Genomic DNA, 26,205 nt, shown 5'->3' with positions numbered 1-26,205 from the left:
GGCAAGCTGCATTGTCCCAAGGAGCCCAGTTGCCCCCCAGCTGGCAGTTGCAGACGAGGAAGGGGCTGGCTTGTGCAGCTGTGGCAAGCTGAGCAAGCTCTAGCCAGCTGGGAAGGACTAGCCTCAGAGGGAGGCCATGGTAAACCCCCTCTGAATACCGCTTACCATGAACACCCTATTCATAGGGTTGTCATAAGTCAGGATTGACTTGAAGGCAGTCCATTTCCATTTCCAAGTTATATATACTGGTCATGTCTTAAACATTTGGGGGGAGAAACCAGCCCACTGGAGTGGGCAATGTCTCTTGGAAGGATCACCAACTCCCATGGGATCCTGCCCAGTTATTAAGATCCTCATTAGAGGCTCGACTTGTGGTGCTCCCCCCCCTGCCCTTCTGAGGTGAGCCAAGTGGCTAAAGGGACAGGGCCTTTTGGTGAGGGTGCCTGAGCGCTGACATCCTCTCTCCTTATGTGCAACTGTCATCAAATCTGATTTGTTTTAGGCACAGGGGTGCGGGTGGGTGGGAGGTATTAATGACTTTAATTTTGGTTTTTGGTCCTGTTGAAGTATCCACAGCTGTTCTAATAAGGCTGTTTTAAAACATTCATCTGATTTTTGTGGAGCAAAAAACCTACCCTGGCTGTCAGGTCCGAGCCAGGGGAGTCATCAGAAAAAGACCAGGAGGCTCTGGTCTTGGACCCAAGTCTGGCTCAGGTTCCATCTGGGGGTGAGGAGCCAAGCTCCCATGACAAGGCCCAGGACAAGGGACAAGTATGGCCTCATAGCAAGGCTGAACGGGTCCCAGGCCCAAAGGAGAAGCATTGCCTCAAACACCAGTTGGGGACCCGGCCCATCCGGAGGAGTGCCTGAACATAGGCCTGGACTCTCTCGGGAGAAAAGGTCTACCTGCAGATAGTCAATGGTAGTTAGCTGAAGTTTGGGGTGTGATTCCAGCAGTGCCAGCATAAGACTCCCAGTGCTAGGCTGGAAGAGCTGCTGCAGCAACATCTATAAACCAGCTCTGTACCTGTCTACTGATTTCCTGTTGACCCCAGACCTGACCTTGAACTACTCTGAATATGCTCCTTGCCATGTCCTTGACCTGCATTGCCCACAAACTTCTTGGGTCCTGACCTTGGACTGTTCTGACCTTGCTTTTTGCCTGACTTGTTTTCTGCTGTGGACTCTTGACTTTTGACTGGCCCTGGATACTACCTTGGTGTTGCCCTCATCTGCATTGGTGGTAGGAAGTCTCTTACCTCCTGAGGAACCTAGTGAAAAAAGGACACCAACGTAGTTTTCATTGTGAGCAGACCTACAGGGTAGTCTTTCTAGAACACTGTCAGAAACTGTCACCCGTATAACATCCCCAAATTTTAGGCGATAACCACTTACCGTTTTCTTCTGGAAACAAAAACGCATCTGGGGCATAGAATGTCGTAAAATGCATTGTGGTGTACTTACTATCCCAGCCAACGTTGGCAGATTGGGATAGTAAAAATGCCCCATTGTTTTTGTATAGAAGAAAGAGCCCTGGAGTCAAATGCACAGGAACCTTCTCTGAATAAGTGTTTTTTGGCTCTGGATGTTTGGGTATTATCAAGCATGCTTCTTCTGACACCACAAAAAAAAATGTTGGAAATCTCACTGGGGTAGAAAATACACCCCAAAAACCATTCGTGTGATTTGTTTTCTTGATATTGGATGAAAGTTGTTCTAGTTTATTTTTACTTTTTGTTATATATATTGTCAAGCATCTCGAGAATATTGGATTGAAAGGTGATAGGGAGCAAGGACACACATCTGTGATGCCCTGACTTAGTCCACACTACAGTTGTTGGGCATGGGGGAAGCCCAGAAGCATTACCAAGACCCAGAAAGCACAATCCAATCCCCACGTCCTGGCTGACTATACACAAAGGGAACTGGTAATATTAGCTGACTCATTTTACAGTTGCAAGGATGATTCTCGCTCATCGTTAAGGGAGTCAATAAAGAAAAGACATGCACCTCATTTTGAATGGAAGAGTAGTGTTCCTCCAGTTTTCATCCAGCAAAAATAATCATTGTGCAATACTGAACAGGTTTGGAAGCAATAGCACAACTCAACCTTAAGAACCATGGGACAAACAGTGGGTATTTTATTGATAGCAACACATTGCCTTCCGTATATATCTGGTGTGTGTGTGTCTTTGTCTTTGTGGGGGCCCCAAACTATCTATTTTGCAAATATTCACTATATTTGATTAAACAGGGCATTGGGACTCAATGCACTTTAAGTTGTACCCTGATGTTATAAAAGATATTAACTAATTACCAAATTCTTCCAAGCTATACAAAATTGCCGATGATCTTGGCAGACCACTTTAGTTATTGTAATGCGCTGTGCTAGATACTGTATGATTTTTAATTGTATTTTTGTTGCTTCTTTTGTTTCTTATATATTTAATAAAATATTTTATATTGTTTAATAATATGTTCCATATTGTTGTGACCCGCCCCAGGACCTTCTGATGAAGTGGTGGTGGTGGTGGTAATAGTAGTAGTAGTAATAAATGCATTACAATAATACAATATTTAAGAAACAAAAGTAGCAATAAAAATACAATTAAAACTTGATATGAATATTTAATATAATGGATGTGCCATCTCCCATCTTCACCTAAATGAATCTTGCTGACTACAGTTAGAGAACCCTTGCCCTAAGTGCTATGAAAGGATGGGGACGCTATTACAATTCCCATCATCCCTGACAATGGACCATGCTGGGACCCATGGGAGTTTGTATTCAACATCTTCAGGGCAACAGGTTCGTCATCTCTATACTCTATACTATACTCTATACAAAGAACAGAATGGATAATTCAACTGTCATTATTAGTGCAAAAGAGAAAGGGGGCAGAGAACCAAAGATTAATAAGCAAATTTGAGGTACCAAGTCTTATATAGTAGAACTGGTTACGTAAGAAAACACTGTGAGCCAAGCAAAAAAATTATAGGATCATTTTGGTTCTTCAACTTCATCTAATCTACACATGAAAAATGTTCAGAGAAAAACAAACAGAGCTAATTGTGGCTATCAAAGTACGATATTAACACAGGAGTTTCTGAGATGCAATGTCCGACAGTAAATTTGCCAATTATAATACCTTCTTATTGAAGGAAGGCAAAGCTTCTTCTAACGAGTTTGGCTGCAGTCTTGAAAACCATTCACAAACTTGTAAATCCCATTAACTTCACTGAGAGAGGGGCTTACAAGTGGTTTTCGGACTCTGCCCTTGTTATTTTCAGTCATTTGGATTTATTGAAGGAGGGGAACCGGGGTGTCAAAGGCAAGTCATTCCGCCTAAATAAAAACAAAGCCCCAAAGCAGCAGATCTTTTGTGCCAAAGGATCACAGACAGAAGCTCTGCTGGTTCAGCTTCCTGGCTTCTGGCAACAGGTCACACAGAGTTAAGTGATTTAACTTTTTAGAAATGAGTTAAGTCTTCTTTGAGTTTTTTTTGTTTTTGTTTTTTTTTAGGATTAAAGAGAGAAAATGTGGGTGTTTCCCTCCCCCCTTTCAGGCTTAATTCTTCAAGAATGCAGAAAGATGCATTGAAGGGTGCTGTCCTGAGGCACCTAACTTTAATCACAAGGTAAACCTTTTGTGAAAGGTACTCCGGTAGAAAAGACAGCCCTTCTAGGGTGCTAATTAGGTCCAAGTTAAGCTGCTGACAAATCCAGCTGGAATAAATGCGGGATGGGAAACACATCCAGGAATGCAGGTGGAAAGAATGTGAATGAATGGCCTTTGCTGATTATACATCCTCTCTACAGCACTCCAACAGACAGGTAGCGGGGAGAAAGGACGTTTAATTTGAGACCATAGAAAATTGCATTGTGGCCTGCCTTTAAGGATCTCCGCCTTGGCTTTAGCTGCTGGTGTCAGCAGGACTGGCCTTTCCTTAGGGAACTAGAGGAGAGACAGAGCAAGCACCACGCTGGGGTATAGAGTACATCCTGGCAGGGGATTAGATTTGAAACAGTTCCTCGGCATCACTACTCTCTCCAGGGAAAAGAAACAGAAAAGAATATCTGTGTGAAGGAGGCGAGATGCCACGTTTAACAGATGCCATAGAGAAGGAACAGGCTAGCCATATCTTTTATTCTTCGCGATTAAGTTGCTTTCTGATTTGTGGTTATTTGGTCTCTGCCTTGTTTGCAGAGATTTGCTGGTGGAATATTTGCTTTTCAGCTCTGCTGTAGCCTCAACAAAACATTAACGAATGGAACGTTCGTTGTCTGATGAGTAAGCAAACATTTCACCATTTTACACACACACACACAGTTTTTCTTTTTAATCATGCCACAGGTTCATTTAAAAGCTGATGTAATGTGAAATAAGCCCTTAATTGGCCAAAAACAGGACCTAGGTATTTTTTATGACATAGTGGACAGAGTATTGGACTTCAACCTAGACCCCATTGCAAGGTTAGAAAACTGTTTTGTCTTCCTGCTTTTCTGAAAATATCATAAATTGAGTAAGCATATAGCTTTCAGTCTTTTTCTCTCTTATGTGCAGGAGTCAAACAAGTTTAAGTTTTCCTGGGCTGTTAAAGAGGGCAGTGTTTTGGAAACCTTTTATTTATTTATTTATTATTTGATTTATATCCTGCCTTTCCTCCCAGCAGGAGCCCAGGGTGGCAAACAAAAGCACTAAAAACATTAAAACATCATAAAAACAAACTTTAAAACACATTAAAACAAAATATCTTCAAAAAGGTTTCTTAAAAGAAGCTTTCAAAACATCTTCTAAGATTAAAAACATTTTAAAAAAGGTTTAAGAACATATTAAACAGCATTTTTTAAAATCCTTCGCAATATGATGCTTTAATCCTATTAAAGACACAAGTTCAACTCTCTGCTCAGCCATAGTGCTGACTAGCTAACCTTGGAGCAGTTATTGTCAGCCTAAGATACTTCATGGGGTTGTGGTGGGTGTAAAATGGGGGGGTACTATCCTGAGCTCCAGGAAGAAGAGTGGGATAAAACGTAAGAAGAGCCACTTTGACAATTTTATTTGGAATCTATCTTATGTATTGGATATCTAAACTCCTGGCTGCATACAAGAGTTTGTTTCTTCACTGTTTCTCAGATAGCTTGCTCAGGCACCCATTATTTTTCTGGGTGCTGGGATACAGGAAGCACATCAGCCATGTGTGGATTTAAACCACAGATCTTCCAAGAGATGGGGACGCAGGGCTGCCTCTTGAACCACTGCACAGCCTTGAAAACAACAGGGTTTGCTGAGCCCTAGCAGCTTTATGGGCTTTATAATTTGCTGTGGCCCTCCCTGTTGTGACTTGCCCTTGTACTCTTCTCTTTGCATATATAATAACCTCCTCTTCCTGTCAATAGACCCTGGCCTGATTTACAGGTGCAGCAGAATCAATGGCAATAGAATGGAGTACAACACTTCAAAGTGCAGGATGGGATGGGAGGGTGGTGGCAGGAGAGATCACATGCTGGAATGCTCCTGTTGATTAACTCCCTGCAAATAGAAAACCAGCATAACAATATGCCAGGTTTTGATTTAAGGTGAGTTTGTTTTTGTTCGTCATTTGGCTGTATCTTTTTATTTATTTATTTAAAAGCATGTATAAATCATTTAATATTTCAAGATCTTCTAAGCAGCCTGCATGTGTATACACCCAGCCTGTTTGCATAGCAAAGCATCTCTAAGTACAGCACACACTAGGGTGGCCACATGTCCTGACTAGGGATGGAGAATTTTGCTAAATGCGAACTTGGCACTGGACTCCCCTATAGTTTGCATGTTTGTCATTGTTGTGGACTGATCTTGTGCATTGCAACCTTCTGCGGCTTTTCCTGTTGTTGGAAACTAACTGAGCAGGCACACAGGTCACCTGTTCAGTCTTCTCCACTATGGTGAGATGGATTGAATTTTTATTTAAATTGCACTAATTCTTTAGTGTTCTGGTCTGATGCCAGACCTCATGGAGAAAGCAGCAAAGCAAAGATGGTTGAAAGCTGCCAGACCATGTATAGCTCCAAGTAAGAGGCTTGCTCAATAAAGGCTGGGAGCGGACTGAGACCTTTTAAACCTGTCTCCAGACTACCTCCTCCAGGCTCCACTCCCTTATAGAGAACTCCAGAGCATTAATGGGCCAACACTCTGGCCTGAAGGATGGGCATAACAGCCTCCCTCTTGGTGTGCTCCCTGTGCTATAGGATTAGTGATGTGCAGTGGGAGGCATCTAGTTCCTCAGGCTCAAGAGAAGGTGCCTGTGAGATTCTAGGCTCTGGCCTTACAAGTTCTGGTGATTCATGAGGTTCCTCTGGAGGCTCCTGGCAAATGTCCTCAGGTACACTGATCTCCCTATCTGCAGCAGTCAGCTTTGAATCCTGAACCTGATCCATTGCCCCCCATCTGGTCCCACTGCATATCCAACTCTATGCAGAGATCCCTGCTAGACTCAGGGCTCATGACAAGTGGCCAGCCTACCACTAGGGTTGCCAGGTTCATGGCCTGAGACTGATCCTGTATCTTTAGGAGAAGAGAAAGTCAGCCAAGTCCAGGTGTTCTTGCAACACTGTAATGGGAAAAACCATAAGGTGGAATTCTCCCTTCCCCCTGCACACCTTTTAAAGATACAGAAGACCTCTTGGTTGCCAGGCCCAGCCTCCAAGAGGTCTTCTGTATCTTTAAACGTTGTGCAGGAGGAAGGGAGAATTTCACCTTGTGGTTTTTCCCATTACAGGGTTGCAAGAACACCTGGACTTGGCTGACTTTCTCATTTCCTAAAGATACAGGATCAGTCTCAGGCCCTGAACCTGGCAACCCTACCTACCACACAGACCCTAATCCCCTGCTCCACCTATAGTTCCTTGACTCTGCAAGCCTTTTTACTGTTTCTCCAGTTCTGCTTTCTGCTCCTCTCTCCTCACCTACCTTATCTGGGCTGTCTCTCTGCCTGATGCTTTTGCCTTACCCTCTTGTTAAACTCTGCAATCTGACCTAGCCAGAAATTGGTAGTACTATTAGGGTACTGGTCCTCTTCTGGTCTTTGGACCCTGACAAATGCTTGACTTTGCCACCCTCTGGAGCTGGCCCTAACAAAATTATTATGTTATAAGCCGGGGGAAGCCAATGTGGAGCTCTCCAGATATTTTCTGAACTTCAGTTCCCATCAGCCCCAGACAGCATGGCCAATGGTCAGGGATGATGGGAGGTGAAGTTCAACAACATCTGGAGAGCACCATGTTGGCAACCCCTGTCATAAGCTTTCATGGGCCAGATCCACTTCATAAGGTGCTCTTCATGGATCTGTTAAAGTGGAATCTAGTCAACAAAAGCTTATGTCACAATACACTTTTTGGTCTTGGTCTGCAACCGCCTAACACAGCTACCTCTCTTGAAGTTGCTTGAAGCCTGGTGCTCATGATTTTCTTGGCCAATAGAGTGAGAAGGAGCTCCACACTAATGAAGTTGTTGAAAGAGATGGAACCCCATGGCTGCTAGTTGCCTTGCTAACTGAAACTGCAAGAAGAAACAGCTCTGGATGCAATTGCCATGTACTTGATTATGCCTTTTAAATTCTTGTAAGAATTTAGGCTGCAGTCCTAACCCCGCTTACCTGGGTGTAAGTCCCACTGAATTCAGTAGGACTTACTTCTGTGTAGACATGGTTAGGATTGCACTGTTAGTTATATATTTTGTCATTAATCCTTGTGGCGACATAACTCTGTGCTTTTAATTGCTGAAGAAAATGTTTTCGCTAATAGTGTTACAGTGTATAAGCACTTACCTGGATGACAGCCAGCCATTTCCTGAGATCCCTTCTTCCCCAAGACTCCGTTATATTTATTTTAAAACTTGGGGGAGCTGGAGTTTTGAAAATGTTTTCCTTAATTTAAACCTTTTGTTTTCACTTCACTATTAACCTCTGTAAGGCTTGCAATGAAGAATCTTGTTTTTCTAGCTACGTTAATCCTTGCAAAATGCTTATTTTTAGAATGCCTAAAAGTCAGCTAAACATGTAGCAGCCCACAATCTGTCTTCTTTTAGACAGGAAAAATACAAACTTCCATCATTTTTGTTTTGTTGTTAGTCTAAAACCCCATAATCTTCAAGTGGATGCTACCCACAGCTGTATGAATCATATTGCTGCCACTAGGGTGGTCATATGTCCTGCTTTACAGAGGACAGCTCTCGATTTGAAGGGTTATCAGTCCTCTATTTAAGCAGTCCAAGACAAGCTTAAAGAGAAAGAACCCTAAGAATAAAGAGTAGGAGCCATGAAGTTACCCATCAAGTTAGCACCTGCAGAATAGACTGAGCAGATATCTCATCATAGGTGTCTCCACTATGATAAGATGCATTTCTATTTAAATTATACCAATTATTTCTAAATTTGCATTGTTACATATACATTAGATATGCAAATTCTGTGCAAATCTATGTCCTCTTTTGGGCCGATTCATTTCCTCTTTTTTTGTGTGTGTGCTATACAGTAGGGCCCCACTCATACAGCGGGTTACGTTCCAGACCCCCGTCTAAAAGTGAAATCCGCCAAAAAGCGGAACTCATTCAATAGAATGGTGCCCGATGCCCGAAAAACGCCATAAAAGCGGAACAAGTGTCGTATGAGTGGGGTTTTACTCTAATTGAAAGCTGCCATATTAGCGGAACGCCGCAAAGCAGACCGCCAACAAGCGGGGCCCTACTGTACAAGTGACCACCCTAGTTGCCGCTAGCTGAATTATCCATGATGTACTGCGGGACTGGAAGTTTAGTAATATTCTATTATGTGATTGTTCTTCCCCATATCTCCACACATGGGAGGAGACAGACAGTTGGATGAGATTAAATAAACTTACTAGGGAACAAGCCCCATTGGTTTTGCCCTGCATGTATACATGCGTGGGAGACATAAGGCATGTTCAGGACTGTTTTTTTGCATGTGTGAATGAAGATGACCTTTGTTAGCTAGTTAAGCAAGAGCTATTCAAATGCGACTCAAAGTTAAGAGCCATTTGAAAGAAAGAACATCACTTGTAATATATATATATATGGCTTGTAATATGTATAGGAACATATGCGTTCTTGAACAAAGGAACCCGTGCATTTTTAAACAAAGGGAAGAGACTACACTGAATTTTGGCAATCCATATTTCAATTTGTTTCTTTCTTTGTGGATGGATAGGATGGACAAAGAAAGGAATCATAATGGCAAATAGAGCAGGAGACTGTACTCTGCACTCCAAGTTCTGAAAAAGTATTTCTCTTGCTTCTTCTGGTCATGGTATATTCCTGCGGTTGGCCTGACCCAAGAGTTTTCTAGCTTTTGAAAATGGTGATGCAGTGAGATGTCAATGATGACCAATCTCATTTCAGCCTCTGTTGTGGTCATGTTGATGGCTGAAAAGCTGAACTACACATTCAGAGATAGCGCATTTCATTTCTCCCTAGAATGCACTACTTCACGGAGCAACTAGAAAAATCATGTTTGGACGCTCCACCGAATCAAAAACGCGGTGCAGTGAAAAGCTAGCTTTCTCTCTGACACGCAAATTTCCTACAAACAGGGAGGTTTCGTTTTCCTTTAATTTATTTGTTTTCTTACATTTATATCCTGTCTTTCTTCCATCATGGAACCCAAAGTGGCATCCTTGTGGTTCCCAGGCAGTCATGTACCCAGGCACTGACCAAACCAGCCCTGCTTAGCTTCAGCAACGTGGTATCCTCTTGTGCCTTCGTTCCATAACCTGGGACTACACAGAGACCTGGTCACAGTCATTTATCCTCCATAAACTGCAAGACTGAACTACTGTAATACACTTCTTGAAAAGTGCATGGAAATTTCAATTGGTCAAAAATGCTATTGCCAGATTATTATCTGAGATGGGTCAGAATGAGCATAAAACCCCTGTCCTATTTGAACTGCATTAGTTACCTGCTTATTTCAAGGTAGCCATGGCAGAATTGAACCCAGGCTTCCTGCTGTGACATCTCCAGTGGACATGATTTGTGGGAAATTGCCTTGTCAGCCAAATTGGACCCGCTGGCAAGCCAAGATTGACCCACACTTTGGAGGTTCTCCACCCACCCCTTAATTAACCTGCTCCCATCAGTAGCAGTGGAGGGCACTATCCCATTGCCATTGTTGACCTAAAACTGACAGTGCAGTCAACATGGAAGGGGGTAGGCAGCCATCTTGCCCTTTGTTTCATACAGCAAAGTGTTTTGGGCTGGCTCTGCAATCTATATCCGAGTTACCCCAGATAAAACCAAAACTGTAAAATTGGCCAACAGAGCTACAGCAAAGACCCAGGCGACATTCAGACATGGGGCTTATTGCACACGTTTAACAGATTAAAATGGTAGCACTTCTGCCCTGATTTCTAAAATTCCTTTCACAGTGCAGGACCTGTTGTGTGAACCATGGCTTTTTCGGCCAGTATACTGGCATTTCGAGCAATTGTATTCCACTCTGCTGCAACAAACAACACCTTGTTTTCATCCCTCACCTATTATATACTGTGCACTGTAGTTTCCTCATAATTCATTGCTTAAGTTAGTACTGGACACAGGGGTGGGAAAAAGAGGAAGGGAATGCTGCTACCCATGACTATGTTGGAATACTGATACAATTTTTGTCAGGTAAAAAAAACCTGGCATGAACCTAAAGGGTGTAAATGCAATGCATGCTGGGATGCCTATCATGGGAGCAGCTGCAGCCAACACAAATCTCCTGCAATCGTCCGGGTTGCAAATGGATTATTTCTGTTGTTATTTACCACAAGAATGAGGGCTAAACTTCCACTACATTGCACTAGATTTCTGGAACTAGCTTTTATGGCTTGTGCAAGGTCAAATACAATGTGCAAATTACCAGTAAAGAAATTGTCAGAATAATGTAATACAGTGCAGTGTGAAAGCAGCCCCAGTGTCAAAGACAGTTAATTCATACTCATACTGAGGCAGAGAGAGAGAGGAGCAAGTAGCTCACTTCCAGCCAGGGCACATAAGTAAATAAATGTCTAAACCTACTTACAAATAGCTTGGTCTTAGCATGTTTTAGTGCCATCTCCTCTCCTGTGCTCCCTTAATATTTTTTATTAATGATAATAACCCATGCAGAGTACATGCGGCCCATTCCTATACAGTTAGACACACCCAGGGCCACTAATTTCAACAGGCTTAGTTAAAGTTCAAATTATAGGTGGAATTATAAGAAGGCCTTAATGAAATCTATGCTTACCTCTTCCTCCCATTTTTTCCAAATCACACACCCCATGAATCTTTTAAAACAGAAGCTGTGGAGGTTGTCACAAAAGGTAAAGGGGCCAGGATCTCACTGTCTCTCCCCACCCCATGATTCTAGCACAAGTTTACATGCATAAGGTTAAGCTGTTTAGCCAAACTACTCATTGTGTTATATCCAATGCTAGTCCTACTTGCCACTGAAATCAATGGACATGAGTAACTAAAGACCACTGACTTCAATGGGTCTACTCTGAGTAGGACCAACACTGGATACAATCCATTATGCTTAATGCACACCGTGCAGCTACCTTCTCCCTTTTTATGTTACTAATGACAAATGCGTGGGGAAGGCAGTCCTTACCAGGAACGTTGTATGTGGGGAGGGGAGGCTTATCTCTTTCCCCCCCAGTGCTTTGGGAACTATCATTGCCCCCTCCTCCAGTGCAGGACGGGAAAAAACACTTCCTATTGGCACCAATAGGAAGTTTCTTTAGTCAGTATTCTAGCTATTCAGGGGCTTGATGGATGGGATTTAGTTCCAACGGTGCTGGGGAACAGAAAAAATTCTCCCCCTCTGTGTGTCTATAATTAATAAAAGTCACAAGGGAGATGCAGTTTCATGATACACATGAACCATATGGTTTGGCCCTTAGCTGGACATTTGATGGTAAAAACAGATAGCTACAAGATACAACTTTACTAAAATCAAGCTCTGTTTCAGATCAGTAGGTGGCTATGGAAAGTGTAGAATTTTATTTATGGAATTAGAATTATGCTTGCTTTGTGGCAGTGCAAAGAATCAACCCTCATGGCACTCCTTTCAAGGTTTTTTTATTCCCCAAGGAGATGAGCTCTAGTTAGCAAATGAGTAGCTTTGTTTATGACACAGGGCCATTTTTAATTTCAGAATGCGTTATGCATGTCATTACTGTGGCCTCGGCGGATGTCAGGCATAAAATTGAACCTCTGATATAGCATGCCATGCTGCCAATGGTAAATATATTAACTCAGCCTTGCAGATGACTTTCAGTTAATTTACTAGTTTGCCTGGTAGCACCTACATGCCATCAGGGAGCCTGAGCAAAAACTTGCTCTTAACTTGTTTTGTTTTTTTTGTTTGTTTATTCACTATTTTATATCCCTCCTTTCCTCCACGATGTCACTCAAAACCACATGATTCCCAGGCAATCTCCCATCTAGATGAGGGACATGAGCTTGCTGGGCAGGGTGCAGAGAGTTAGGGTGAGAAATGAAGAGTGGAGCCCATGTCCATGGGGCGGAGCTAACAGGAAAAGTTCTTAGCAAGCCAATCACAAATGGCTTGCCTGCCTAATTAATTAATAAACTAATTCATAGATTTCTGCCCTTTTTAATTTTCAAAACAGCTTACAGGAAAATGTAACAGTGAAGACATTTAAAACATATCAGACAAAAAACACTATAACACACAGCAAGCATTAAACTATCCCCCTAACTATCAGAACACATGAAGAGCCCTGCTGGATCAGGCAACATGCCAATCTAGTCCAGCATCCTGTTCTCACTGTGGCCAACCAGACGTCTGTGGGAAGTCTGGGAGCTGGACCCGAGAGCAACAGCATTCTTCCCACATATGATTCCCAGTAACTGGTGTTCAGTAGCCTACTGCCTCTGGCAATGGAGGGAGATATAGCCATCACGATTAGTAGCCATTGATAGTATTATCCTCAATGAATTTGTCTAGTCCTCATTGAAAGCCATCCGAGCTGGTGACTATTGCAGTGGCAGTGAATTCCATCGTTTTAATGCACTGGATGGATACATGCTTTCGTCTTCTGAATCTTCCAATGTTCAGCTTAATTGAATGTCCCTGAGTTCTAGTATTTTGAGAGACGGAGAAAAAATCCTCCCTGTCTACTTTCTCCCTACCATACATAAACTTACACACCACTATCATTACTTACCCTTTCTCTAAACCAAAAAGCCCTAAAAATGGTAACCTTTTTTCTCACCGGACACTTGCTCTAGTCCCTTGAACATTTTTGTTGCCCTTTTCTGATCATTTTCCAGCTCCACAATATCCTTTTTGAAATGAACTGGCCAGAACTGTACACAGCATTCCAAATGTGGTCACAATTTATATTTGTATAATGGCATTATGATTGTGGCAGATTTTATATTCAGTCCCTTTCTTCATGATCCCTAAAATGGAATTCAGATTTTTCACAGCTACCACACACTATGTCAAGTTATCCACTACAACCACAGAGTCTCATTCCTGGTCAGTCACTGCCAGTTTAGACCCTATTAACATACATGTGAAATTAGGATTTTTTTTGCCCCAACTTGCATCACTTTATGCTTACAATGAATTGCATTTGCCATTTTACTGCCCATTTATTCCTTCTCTCTGTTTCCTGTTCCTTAACCAGTTACAGAACCTTAACAGATGCTTACTCAGAGTCAAGAGTCCGTGGTGAGGTATTTTACCAAAAGCTTTTTGAAAGTCAAAGTACATAGTGTGGACTGGATTATCTCTGTCTATATGTTTGTTGACACTATCAAAGAATTCTAATAGGTTACTGAGACAGGACTTTCCCTTGCAGAAGCCATGCTGGCTCTGCTTCAGCAAGGCTTGTTCTTCTATGTGCTTAGTTAATCTAGCTTTAATAATACTTTCTACCAGTTTTCCAGGGACAGAAGTTAAGCTAACTGGCCTGTAATTTCTGGGATCCCCTCTGGATCCCTTTTTGAAGATTGGCGTTACATTTGCCACTTTCCAGTCCTCAGGCACGGAGGAGGACCCAAGGAACAAGTTACATATTTTAGTTAGCAGATCAGCAATTTCACATTTGAGTTCTTTGAGAACTCTCGGGTGGATGCCATCCGGGCCCGGTGATTTGTCAGTTTTTATATTGTCCATTAAGCTTAGAACTTCCTCTCTCGTTACCACTATTTGTCTCAGTTCCTCAGAATCCCTTCCTGCAAATGTTAGTTCAGGTTCAGGGATCTGCCCTATATCTTCCACTGTGAAGACAGATGCAAAGAATTCATTTAGCTTCTCTGCAATCTCCTTATCGTTCTTTAGTACACCTTTGACTCCCTTATCATCCAAGGGTCCAATCGTCTCCCTAGATGGTCTCCTGCTTTCTCTTCAAATGTTTTTCGCTCATGTGTTTTACCCTATAGGACTTTGGCCTCTTTGAATTGCTATCATATGCCCTGCACTATAAAACGGCTTAAGCTATAAAGTGCCTCCCAGATTTGATTTGATTTTCATAGTGAGAGCATTTTATTGAAATGCTATACAACGACTTGTAAATAAATAATGCTGCAAACTCATACCTACTTACCTGGGAACAAGCCATATTTCGATTGAACACCAGGAAAAACTTCCTAACTGTTAGAGCCATACGACAATGGAACCAATTACCTAGAGGTAGTGGGTTCTCCGATGAGGCATTCAAGAGGCAGCTGGATAACCATCTGTCCGAAATGCTTTGATTTGGATTCCAGCATTGAGCAGGGGGGTTGGACTTGATGGCCTTATAGGACCCTTCCAACTCTACTATTCTAAGTCCCACTCAGTGGGAGTTATTTCTGAATAAACATGTGTCGGATTACACTGTTCCTCACAATATGTATATTGAAATAAAGTACACATGAAATGATACATGCACTTCACATGTTACTGGATCACCTTGAGGAAACTTGAGGTCAAACTGATAGATACCCCCCTCCTTTTCTGGGCGGCAATGCTCGCGTCAGAACTAAAGGGGGGGAACGCTTTCCCCATTCCTTCCGCAAACTGCCGTACAGTACCACCTCCCTTTGGAGCCGACCATTTGCGGTAGTCCCTCTCGCTTCTCCACTTAGCAAAGCAGAGGAGAAAGTTCGCTTAGAATTGAGATTTACGTCCCCATCCCCCTTCCATTTTACCCTATTGGTACATTCCTCTCCCAAGTCAAAGCATAAGGAGGTTAGAAAGCGGAGGAAAGGAAACTGCCGTTTCGTTTGAGTGAAGGCAGTGGACGGAGTTAAGGCGCGAGCTCAGATTTTAAGCTGCTAAAAGCCGGGGGAGGAGAATGAAAGAGGGCGGAGCCTAAGCGCCTGCGCTTCCTTTTTTTTCTCCTCTCCATTTCTTTAAGAGAAGAGTGTACGCGCGTGAGCGAGCGATGGGTGGGGCTTACCCCCTCGTGAGCCTCAGGCAGAACCGTGCGCGTGCGCGGGTTTCCTCTTTCCCTCCCTCCTAGCCGCCTCAGTCACTCTCCTCGGTCAGTCAGTTAGTCAGTGCGCGAGAGTTGTGTGTGTTGCTCGTTGGCGGCGGTGGCGCCGCCGGACGGGGCTGGCTGGCTGGCTGGCTGCCTGCCTTTGCCGATCGCTCAGTGTTGGATGGAGGGTCCCGTCCGCCTCGCCTGTTCTCTCTGGAATGTACTGGGGAGCGGCTACCGAGCTCTATGGGCGCAAGCAGCGCCGCTGCTGAGAGGTGAGAAGGGAAGGCGAGGAGCCGTGTGCGTTGGCTCTGGTGGGTGTGTTAAAAAGTGTGTCTGGGAAGGGAGATGAGTTGTGAGAGAGGGAAAGAAGCCGCAAAAGTAGTGGCGGGGAAGGAGTGGGGGGGGAGAAGGGGGGGAAGGCGGCGTTGGGCCGATTGCCTGGAAGTGGCCAACCCTGGGCAGGCAGGCATGTGTGCATGTGTGTGCTTGGCGTTCCAGGTCACCTCTCGAGGGCGAAGAGTACGGCTTGGAGGGTATCAAAAGGCTGAGAAGGGGTTGCTGCTGCTGAGGGATCTCAGGGAAGAGGAGGAAGTACTGTTCCACGAAATGTTGAGTTTAAATGTTTGTATGGGCTCAGCTTTTATGGCTTCATAACCATGGGTCATCGCGTTTATATAATAATGAACCGGGAAGGTGGTCGTTTGTTAATAACCGAATGAATTGCTTTAGCTGCAGCCCGGCCTGGTGAAGATTGTTTCCTCCTCCCCGTAAAAAGTGGCTACAGCAAATAAACACGCACGCACATATGTGGCACCTTAAAGGTTCAGAGATTTATTGTGGCACAAGCTTACGTGGGCTACCTACAGCCCAGTTCGTTAAGGCTTGTAGCAGTTTCCAAGTGCAGAAGTTAAGTCTTTCCAGGGGAGGGGGGGAGACCCCAACAGCAGTACCTTATGGCACTTTGTAGACAGATTTGTCCTGGTGTCAGGTTCAGGAAAGCGTTTACCCCACAGTAAATCTGTTCATCTTTAAGGTGTGCCTTTTTGCTGTTTTTAGACTGAAGCATGATCTAGTTTCATTTAAGTTGGATCACAGTTCAGTACGCATCTCATGAAAATGGGTTTCTGTAGTCTGTGCAACCTTCTGCCACAGTAATTCTGCAAGTCTTTTATATGTGTTATAGATGTGCTTTTTAGGTTTCTAGAAAGTGTTTGTTTCACTTTGTAAGTTGCTTTGGGTCACTTGTTGTGAAAAAAGTTATTAATAAATGCTAATAATATAATAAAGACTCTTAAAGTGCCACAATACTATTGTCTGTGTGTATATGTTCACAGTAACAAGCTAGTATGGCTACTCCTCTAGAATTTGAGCAAATAAAGTTATCTGAAATAGTTTGCCCTCTGCACATGCATGTGAATAGGGTAAGGTAATTGGGTAGAAGTACCTTTTAAATCCTAAGACTGAAAAGAAAGAATTATGGCTTTATTCCTTTTTTTTTTTGTAATATCAAGGTATCCACCCTCTAAGGTTGGTACTTGGGGGGGGAAAGAGACATCCTGTTGGTTGTCGATAGTATTTAGGCTTTCTCCCTATATAGAAAGTGGTGGATACATTTTAGTCACCTTTACTTATAAATACTGCTGAGTGCATATGCAAAATCACATTGGGGTTCTGGAATAGCTATTGCCCCCTGGTTCCATTTATAAATATGCAAGAATTGGGGAGGGGAGAGCTGACTCTGTGCTACCGTTGCTTAACCCCTTTCTAGCCTTTGTGTTTCTGACAAAGGCTGAAATGTGTCAATTTGTCTGCATATAGTCTCATACACCCTTATTTCATTAAAGTTAGTCCAGTATAAGGCATCTTTTTATGTCTTCTGTCTTCATGACCTGGTTTTTCTTTAATGTCAAAATTGACTTTAACAACTCTGCCTGCTTCTAGTTACCTCACTTTGCAGTTCTTGGATCCTTGTGCAGCACCTAGGAAGTAGTGAGTGAAGACTACTTCTTAAGGACAGGGATAACCTTAGCTGATTGTGTTTGTCATTTGTAATGCAGCTTCAGAAGCTCTAGTGTGTGCGCATGTGGAATGAAGAATACATGTGAAATTGCTTGTGTGATTTGGAAAGCATTCTGTCCTTTTTGGTGAATTGATGCTGTATATCCATAACAAAATCCCAGAGGAGCGGATGATTGGATCCTAAGCAACAGCCATGACTTGATCAAAAACTTGTTTTTGATAGAACCAAAAGCAATTCCTGGCACTGGAAATGTGATTGAGAGGCTTGGTTGTCAACTTCAAACTGTTTAACTTCTGGCACAACTCTTTTTGAACATGAAATTGTAAGCTGCATCTTGTTTTTCTTAAAGAGTATTTATAGCAGCAACATGTTGGGAGTTCTTTTCATTTGGGCTGAGATGAAACATCACATTTTGTCTGGAAACTTTAAATTAACTGTTGTTAACTGCTGCTCAACTAGAAAGCATTCTTACCAGGAGCAGCCTGCGTTGCCACTTTCTGTTAAGCATATGTTAAAATTGCATAGTGTCCAAATGAGTTGTGTGCAACAAAGATATTATGAAATACAGTAAGAAGTTTGTTTCTCTGTACCTAATTTCAGAGGAATAGTTTGCTTATTAAATCAGCAGTATAATTCACTGTGACTTGTGGGTTTACATAAGAGAATTCATAGCGTTAAGTTCTTTCAGCATCTTAATTAACAAAAAATGCAGGAGATTGATGCCTCAATCTGCTGTACATGGAGGCTATTTCTATTGATGTCCATGCAAAGTGTTTATGATTGCATCCTCATTTTTCCTTATTATGTGTGTGGTGTTTTGTGTCACAAGGAGAGCAGTTGTGATTTAAATCCTGTATTACATTAACAGAGGTTTGGCTGATTTAAAAGTTAATATTCAAATGTGCTTTTTCCTATAAAAACAATGGTACAGGATCAATTTCTTTTCCCCAGAAGCACAGTCTCAAGAATTGGATCATGTGGCTTTAGGTTGTAGGTTTGCATCATCCTTGCCCAGTCTTGCAGGTGGTTTGACTTTGAAGTGAATTAAATTGACTGTTTAGACAGCCTTCTTTGTCCAGGTCAACAAGACAGTGTGGAATGAGAGCAAAAGCCATTGTACCGCTTTTACTGTAAAAGTGGGAGAGGACTTGGTATTGAATTCCTGTTAAGGAAGCTTGTAATATGACATTTCTCCATGGTTAAAAAACATTCAGACCTTTTTTTTGGGGGGGTGTCCCTTAGTTTTAGCATGAACATATTGGGGATTAAATCTAGTTTATTATGACATATCTGACAACTTTCACAAGTGGTAAATAGCTGTAGTCTGTCTGCATTTTAATCAGGATTGAGGACAATATAATTTTAAATACATTATCTAATTGTGGAACATCCCTTGCATTTTAGCCATTAAAGTTACCATTCAGGGCCATTTGACATTTCTTATATCTCAGGAATTTAATAACTACAAGGATTCAAAATGTTGTATTTAATGGTGCTGAGCAGCATCAGCGTATCATGGACAAAGGGATTTCAGTTAACAATCTGAAGAAAAATGTCATTGCTGCTAGTTTGTTTTCAAGCTCAAGGGGTTAAGCATGACTAAATGTCTTGCTGTTAATGAAACCATGCAGTATAGAATAGCAGTTAACATTCCTATGTAAAATATATACCATTTTGTGTTTCTCCTTTTTTATTTCTTTAGTTCTGTTTTTCAGCTTTGAAACATACAGTATCACTGTCACCCACAATCTGGGTAATAGTACTGAGGTGATAGTAATGTGGCTCTTTAAAATCAAACTAATTATATCTGCCTGAAAGAGCCACATTAGTGTGATTCTTGCTCCCTGGTGCTTTTTTGGAGCCCTGGAGACAACCTAGTGAATAGGGTTGAAAATTCATTCTGTATTTGATTAAATGGAACAGACTCGTTGCTTCTTACCCCAGCAGGGGCTATGAGATCTCTTGATCCCCGAAGCGGCTCATAGACCCTGGGAATTCCATTAGCAAGCACCTGAGGAATTTCTGCCCTGCAGTGCCTTTTTTTGTAGTAAGGGTGGGGGGTGGGGGGAATAGAACAAGAAGTATATCACTCTTGATGATGAGTGGGGGAGGCTGCACTAGAAGAATCTGTATGTTGGCGGATCTAAAATCAAGGCATGACTTAACAGCTTATCTGGTAAGAGAAAAGCCCAACCCCAAAGAATACTTAATAGTCAGACACTGACATTTAAAGGAGAACCCTACTGTACTTGAGGCACTCAGATTAGTTCATCTATTCTTATTATTGAAAGCATCACTTATTTCTCAGTCTGAAGAGGCAAACTGGTGATAAAGCATTCTTAGTACAAGTGCTTATATTTGTGCAGTGGGTGAGTTTTTAATCAAATGGAATTATAGTGGGTAATGGTGTGTACTTTTTATTTGCCAACTAAAATAAATTTGATTTTTAATAATTTTATGTGATGTTCCAGCTAGTTGTTAAAAACACATTTTTTCGCTGAGAGAAGTCTCTGCAATGCTAACTTCAATACACCGCTTTTAAAAAAATGTCTGAATGTGTACCAGATTCTTGGTAATTAATAATTATCTCCTATTTATAATCTTTCTTACAAGAAAAATATAGGTAATTAAAGTTTTCCCAATATTTCCAAGTTTGTGTTCATTATCTTTATTTTTTTTATAACATATGCAAATAGTATATGATTTGTATGCAAGGATAATAGATTACACTATGCATGTTTGAAAATTTGGTGACTATCATATTTTTGAATTGAATGGTTTATTTCTGACATGGTCCATTGGTTCCATTAACATGATTGTACATGGGATTCCTGACTAAATATTTTATTCAGTCATGTTCATTCTTAAAAACCAAGATATTTAGTAATTGCTGCAGAGGCAAGTAAAGAAATGTTGCACCTTGATTGCAGGTAGCCTTGTGGCTTATTTTTTAAAATGACGATCATACTCCTACACATGCATGTGCACCTCTCTACCTGGTCCAATATTTTAACATTCCTTGTTACTTAAAAAGATTTAGGACGTTAAGCTTTTTCTGGAACAAATGTCTTGTACGGTTGCTTTTCAGAGTTTAGAATTGCTGCTAATGTTTGTGTATGTATGTTAAATGTGCAAATTATAATTTGATTTACTGCAATAGTTTTGGATAAGATTGTTTCTGGTACTTTGAATTTGGAATCCAATTTTAGTGCTTGCACTGACAAACATTTCTAGTAGCTTTTTTAGTTTATCATTTTGATATTTTAAAATTGTTCATATGAAGGGGGAAGAAAAATGCAAGGGGTTCCCTAGATTTAATTCAATCTGTTGTATAAAATATACTTCTGAAGCAGGATTGGAATATCATGAGTTTGCTGTTTTAATTTAAACATAATTAAGCATTAGGTGGGTGAACAAATGTAATAAATAATTTAATAAATGAGCTTAGGAAAAGCATGAAAGACTGGGAAATCTTTAAAATTGTATTATATTGATTGGCACTAGAACTAATACTGTATTTTAGGATTAGAGCTGAATCTCTACTGTAGTCAAAACATTTGAACACTTCTTGCTATAGTTATAGTCAAACCTATATTATCTGCTTTTCCTAAACTTGATGTATTGTATCCAAATGTTGACGCTGAAAGTCTACATTTCAGCAACAGCTGAATAAGATTTTATCTGACAAAATTCTTGCTCTGAGAAGCTTGCATCTTCTGCTCATGTTCTGCAAGCATTTATCTTCTGTATTTCTGGTTAATAGAGATTAGTTTACTTTGTATGAATATCTAATTTGTGATGTTTACAAAATTGTGTTCAGCTCTGCAGAGCGTTGGCTGAGATGGACTCCCTCTGCTGGTCAGCTCCAAAGGCAGAGCAATTTGTGAATAGTAAAGTTCATGAAACTTTAGAATAGTGGCCATTTTTCATTTTGATAGTATACCACCTGCAACTTTAGAACGAAAACAGTAATTGGGGAGCTATATTAGTACTGCTGTCTTTTACAACTTAGATTTAAGGTGCTTCTCCATTTTGGTTTTCTCTTTTAGAATGGGTTCATCAAAGTGTGGATTGCACACACATGCAGTAGCTATCAAAGAACTGAAATATTTGCAATGTATTCTGTCCATTAGAAGAATAAAGCTTATGAGAACAGTGCTGGCGCTCAGTCCATGTACTTATCAGAAGTTATTAGATGTTTTCGCTAGTGTAGTAAAACTATATTTTGAACACTCTTACAACAAGTTTGGATAGTAACTTAAAGAAAAGGCACAGTTTTGAAAATGTAATGCTATCTTAGCATTACAGCCAATTCTGTTATTTTATTTTAGAGTAAATTATCCTGATGTTGCTTGGCGCATTTTATGTACTGATGTCTGCCTTAGAAACGTGTCATGAGGTGGATGGCTACAGCTTGAATGAGTATTCTGATATTTGTTTGTTGTAATAATTGATATAACATTGCTTTATGATGCCAGTTTCTGATGGTTCAGTATGCTCAAGATATTCAGTAGAATTTCAGCAAAACCTATCAGTAAATAGTAGGCACCTTTGTCTGCATTTGTACTGAGAATCTTTTTGTTTCTCCATCTCTGGGGTTTTACACAAGCTGAGTGGCCACAGCTGTCTTGACTAGCCTTCCCTTACTTAGTGCTCTCCAGATTTTTTGGACAACTCCCAGTAATATCTGGTCATTGAGCTTGCTGGCTAGGACTGATGGGAGTTTAGTCCAAAATATCTGGGGGGTTCCAGGTTGGGAATGGCTGGTCCTAAAAGTTTCAGAAATTTTTGGCCACTGTGAGAACAGGATGCTAATTAAATGAGCCTTTGGCCAGATCCAGCAGGGCTCTTTGTATGTTTGTATCTAATGAAAGGTAGGTGACAAGTGATAGAAAGCAGGGGATTGATGTAAAATATATAGTGAGTGTGAGGAATGCTGATTTGCTTCAACATCAGAGTTGTGTAGCCTGATGGGCATTGAGGATGCAAATAAGTCAGAGATACATGGCACAGCGAGGGTTTCTTACCTTACTGCTTTGGCAGTGGGGTTGTGATCCTAGCAGAGAAAGAACCTGGGTTGCCAGCCCACAGTACAGTGAGGCTTGGACCTCTCTCAAGCGATCAAGGCAGGGAACATATGTGACTTTAAAAGTGAGAAGGTAGCAAACTTTGGAGGTTGGTTTTGCAAGTTAGCAGAGTGCAAAGGAACAAGTCTGGAGAAGAGAAGCAGTGATTGTCATCCCCTGTTTTTCTATCTGAATATATGCTATGAAGGATAGGGACGGTAGGCCCACTGCCTAGGTTGCCCACCATGGGCTCAGATATGCATGCACATGGGAGTGTGGTGGCATAAGTTAGCAGATACGGAAGAGATAATGCATCAGGAAGAGTGAGGAGAGATTTTCTTTCAGTCTGCTGATTAGAAACTGTGAGCATGTTCCAGCATAGTATTCTGGAATGTACTAGACAAAACTTTGGAAGTAGGCCTCTTAATACAGGACAGACCTCGAAAAGAGCCAGAATGCTACTTTTGTCACTTACAGCTCTGAGCTCCAACTGCTCCAACTTATCATTGACAATATTTTGCTCTCACAGACCTTTGGTAGTAGACACGTCCTGGCTGGCAGAGCCCCCTAAGTTGAAGCTGCTTGCCAGCAGCAACAGACCACATAAGAGAAGCACAGCTACAGGGAACAGATGTTGCAGCAATCCCAGATGCCAGCTCTACCTCTGTCTACTCAGACAACAGCATTACATGGCCTGATAATATCAGCAACAACATCAAGGGTTTATTCACCTACTCATCTTCCAATGTGATATATGCTATCATCTGGCAGTATTGTCCTTCTGCATTCTATGTAAGACAAACAAACCAGTCTCCATGCAAAAAGAAGGAGGAAGAAACAAATCGGATGTCTGGGTAATATTCAGTAGGAGAACATTTTATCATCAGAGTACCGTTACTGACCTTAAATTGACCATTCTTGAACAAAGACGTGTTAATTAACTTAGCAATGCTAGGATGTGTATGTTACTGTTCACAAAGCAGTGTTGCTCACTGTAATTGTTTTACATATATTTAAGCTTTAAACATTTTTCCCTGTCTGTTGCATTTCCCTCTGACCTCACTCACTAACTCACTCAGGATAACTTTCCATGCATCTGATGAACTGGACCTTGGTCCTTGAAAACATATGCCATTATAAATTTGTTAGTTTAAAGATGCCACAAGATTTTGCTTTTGGACTATGTTCTAAATAAAACAACCATAATTGTTGCTTAAAAACCTGAGGCCAGCATATTGAAGAAGATTAATAAAAAGTAAATAATCACAAATATTTTAATCTAATTCTTGAAAGCCCATTTCATTGATCACAAAGGCTGTTAAGCACTTGGTGATTGAAACAGGACTTGTCTACCACTAAGTGGATTTTTTTGGCGTTATATCACACATATGTACAAACTATGTTGATACCACATAAATGTTGTGTGTAAAATATCTGCAGCTTTCAATCCAAGAAACCTTTCCAATAAGACCTTAGTGTTGAATTGTTGAAGGGATAGTAAATAGTTATTGTAAATCTGCTATTCTGTGATTTAATAGAAATGGTTGGGATGCATTTTGGAATATTAAACGTCGATTTACCTGGAAGATTGTGTTGTTTTTTGGTTGGCTGAAACCAGAAAGAATTCCAAGAGATGAAAGTGTGGTCCAACAGTACATTTGTATCTAGTATATATGGCAAAAAAATGCAAGGAAGACTGAGTATGAGCACTTCAGTGAAGTATAGAATAAATCAAATGAGAAGTCAAAACTTAACAGTTGCTCCTTTCTAACTCCACGATGAGTCAGATTTAATTCACCTCAGCTACATGCTTGTTGAAATTCTGTGAGCTCAGGTTTGCTTTGTGTTCTGTCATGGCCCCGTCAGAGGACTCCTCAGATGAGGACGACTCGGGAGTAACAGCAGCAGACCCAGGAGCAGCAGGAGACACGGAGGAGCCTCCTGAGAATCCAGCTCCTTCTGCCCCTCAGCTGCAGAGCACCCCAGGGACAGCAGAGGCCCTGCAGCTAGACACAGACAGTGAACAGGATACTCCCCCCTCACCTGCAGAACGTAGACAGCAGAAGGTCAGGCAGAAGAGAGGCAGGCCTGTCTCCTTAAGGCCCAAACGCTGAGGGCTCACACCTGCTGTCCATCCTGCTCTTTATAAGGCACACCTTGGCTGCAGCTTGTTGCTGACTGCAACGTCAGGCGTGGCTTTGTGTAGACCTAGTTTCCCTGCAGCATCTCTTTGACTGACCTCCTTGGCAATTGATCCCGGACCTCCACTGACCTCGCTTCTGGACTTCTGACTCGGCAAGTACGCTTCGGATAGGCCTGGCAGATTTACAACCCGACTGCTGGCTAAGGACTTTCCTTCCCTGCCAAAGACTCAGGAATTTCCAGCCCCCCCTGACACTGCTGAGGCAGTGTAGAGCTGACATGTTCATTCGTTGGGATTGTATTTTCCCTGTGGCCATGAATTCACTGAATTCTAATTATCTATGATGTAAGGCAGTAGTAGATGACTAGGTGGCTGTAAATTCTAGCTGCAGGTGTGGGTTTAATAGATATATGTTCCTTTAGGGATCACAAATAGTATAGATCCCTACAAGTTACAACAGAAAGTAAATCTTGGTAAATTGACTTCCTATACCTTTGGTTTGTATTTTATAGAGTTGCTATAGTTGCTTGACAATGTCAGTAGAAGCGCAGTTGCAAATTAAGTTATTAGATCTTTCAGAGAAGAGTTCAGATATATCTGCACAAGTACTTAATGACTGATGGAGACTTAACAGCAAAACACTATCATTCTTTAGCATGTCATTTGAGTTATGGAATTGTCCAAAAGAACAGTGCTGAGACCTTAGAGTAGGGGCATTATGGTGGAATATGATTCCAGATCTCTACGCTCTGGGCCTTCCTTCATTAAGTCTGAATGATCATTTGGGTCATTTTTCAAGTGTCTTTTCAAACGTATTAATGGGTCTTCAGGCCTCTATGTTGGGTGTCATCTTTTCTCTTTAATATAGAGAGATTATATTTGGATTTCATCCTATGTTTTGTTGTGCACACTTCTTTTTGAACACAAAGTATCCAACTGTGATTGCTTACCAAAGTGGACGTGGCAAGGCACTGTGAAGCTTAAAGGATTTTCTGAGTGAAAATATATCAACTTGAGATTCTGGCCTTAATATGTCTAGCAAACCTGAAGTGTTTGTGTTGGGCATCTTCTATACTGCAGAGGTTGATTTGCTTGCTTGAGATGTATTACATTGCCTGGATTATATAGGTACTTCTGGCTTGGCATACCTTGTTTGTTCTTACTCACTGCTGGTGACATACTGTTGTCAGAATCTGTTGGATTTGATGTGAAATAAAATACAGAGAACGTTTCTAGGTTATTTATTTATTTTTTATTTATTAGATTTCTATCCTGCCCTTCCTCCAAGTAGGAACCCAGGGCAGCAAACAAAAGCACTAAAAACACTTTAAAACATCATAAAAACAGACTTGAAAATATATTAAAACAAAACATCTTTAAAAACTTTTTTATAAAAGCTTTAAAAACAAGTTTTTTCTAAAAAAGGAAAGAAAAGTATTTTAAAACATATTTAAAACAATTCTAATACAGATGCAGTCTCTAATTAAAAGGCTTGTTGAAAGAGGAACGTC

At 41.4% G+C, this 26,205-nt stretch overlaps 1 protein-coding gene across 4 annotated transcripts in view; it reads left to right on the top strand.

Moving 5' to 3' along the window:
• Positions 1-26,205, top strand: part of CDON (cell adhesion associated, oncogene regulated) — a 157,481-nt gene that overhangs the window by 63,293 nt on the left and 67,983 nt on the right. The window contains exon 1 of one of the 4 annotated variants that reach the window (XM_061593446.1): positions 15,364-15,737. The exons of 1 other annotated variant lie outside the window; for it this stretch is intronic. The gene's annotated coding sequence lies outside the window, so the exon portion shown is untranslated. Of the gene's footprint in view, positions 1-15,363; positions 15,777-19,783; positions 19,855-26,205 lie in introns of those variants that run through there. 2 more of the 4 variants (XM_061593448.1, XM_061593450.1) reach the window with 2 other exon arrangements.

The sequence above is a fragment of the Rhineura floridana genome, chromosome 12 (genome assembly GCF_030035675.1).
Source record: "Rhineura floridana isolate rRhiFlo1 chromosome 12, rRhiFlo1.hap2, whole genome shotgun sequence".
In the NCBI taxonomy this organism is placed as follows: Eukaryota; Metazoa; Chordata; class Lepidosauria; order Squamata; family Rhineuridae; genus Rhineura; species Rhineura floridana.
The sequence above is the reverse complement of the archived record's forward strand: the minus strand, read 5'-3'. Positions and strand labels throughout refer to the sequence as shown.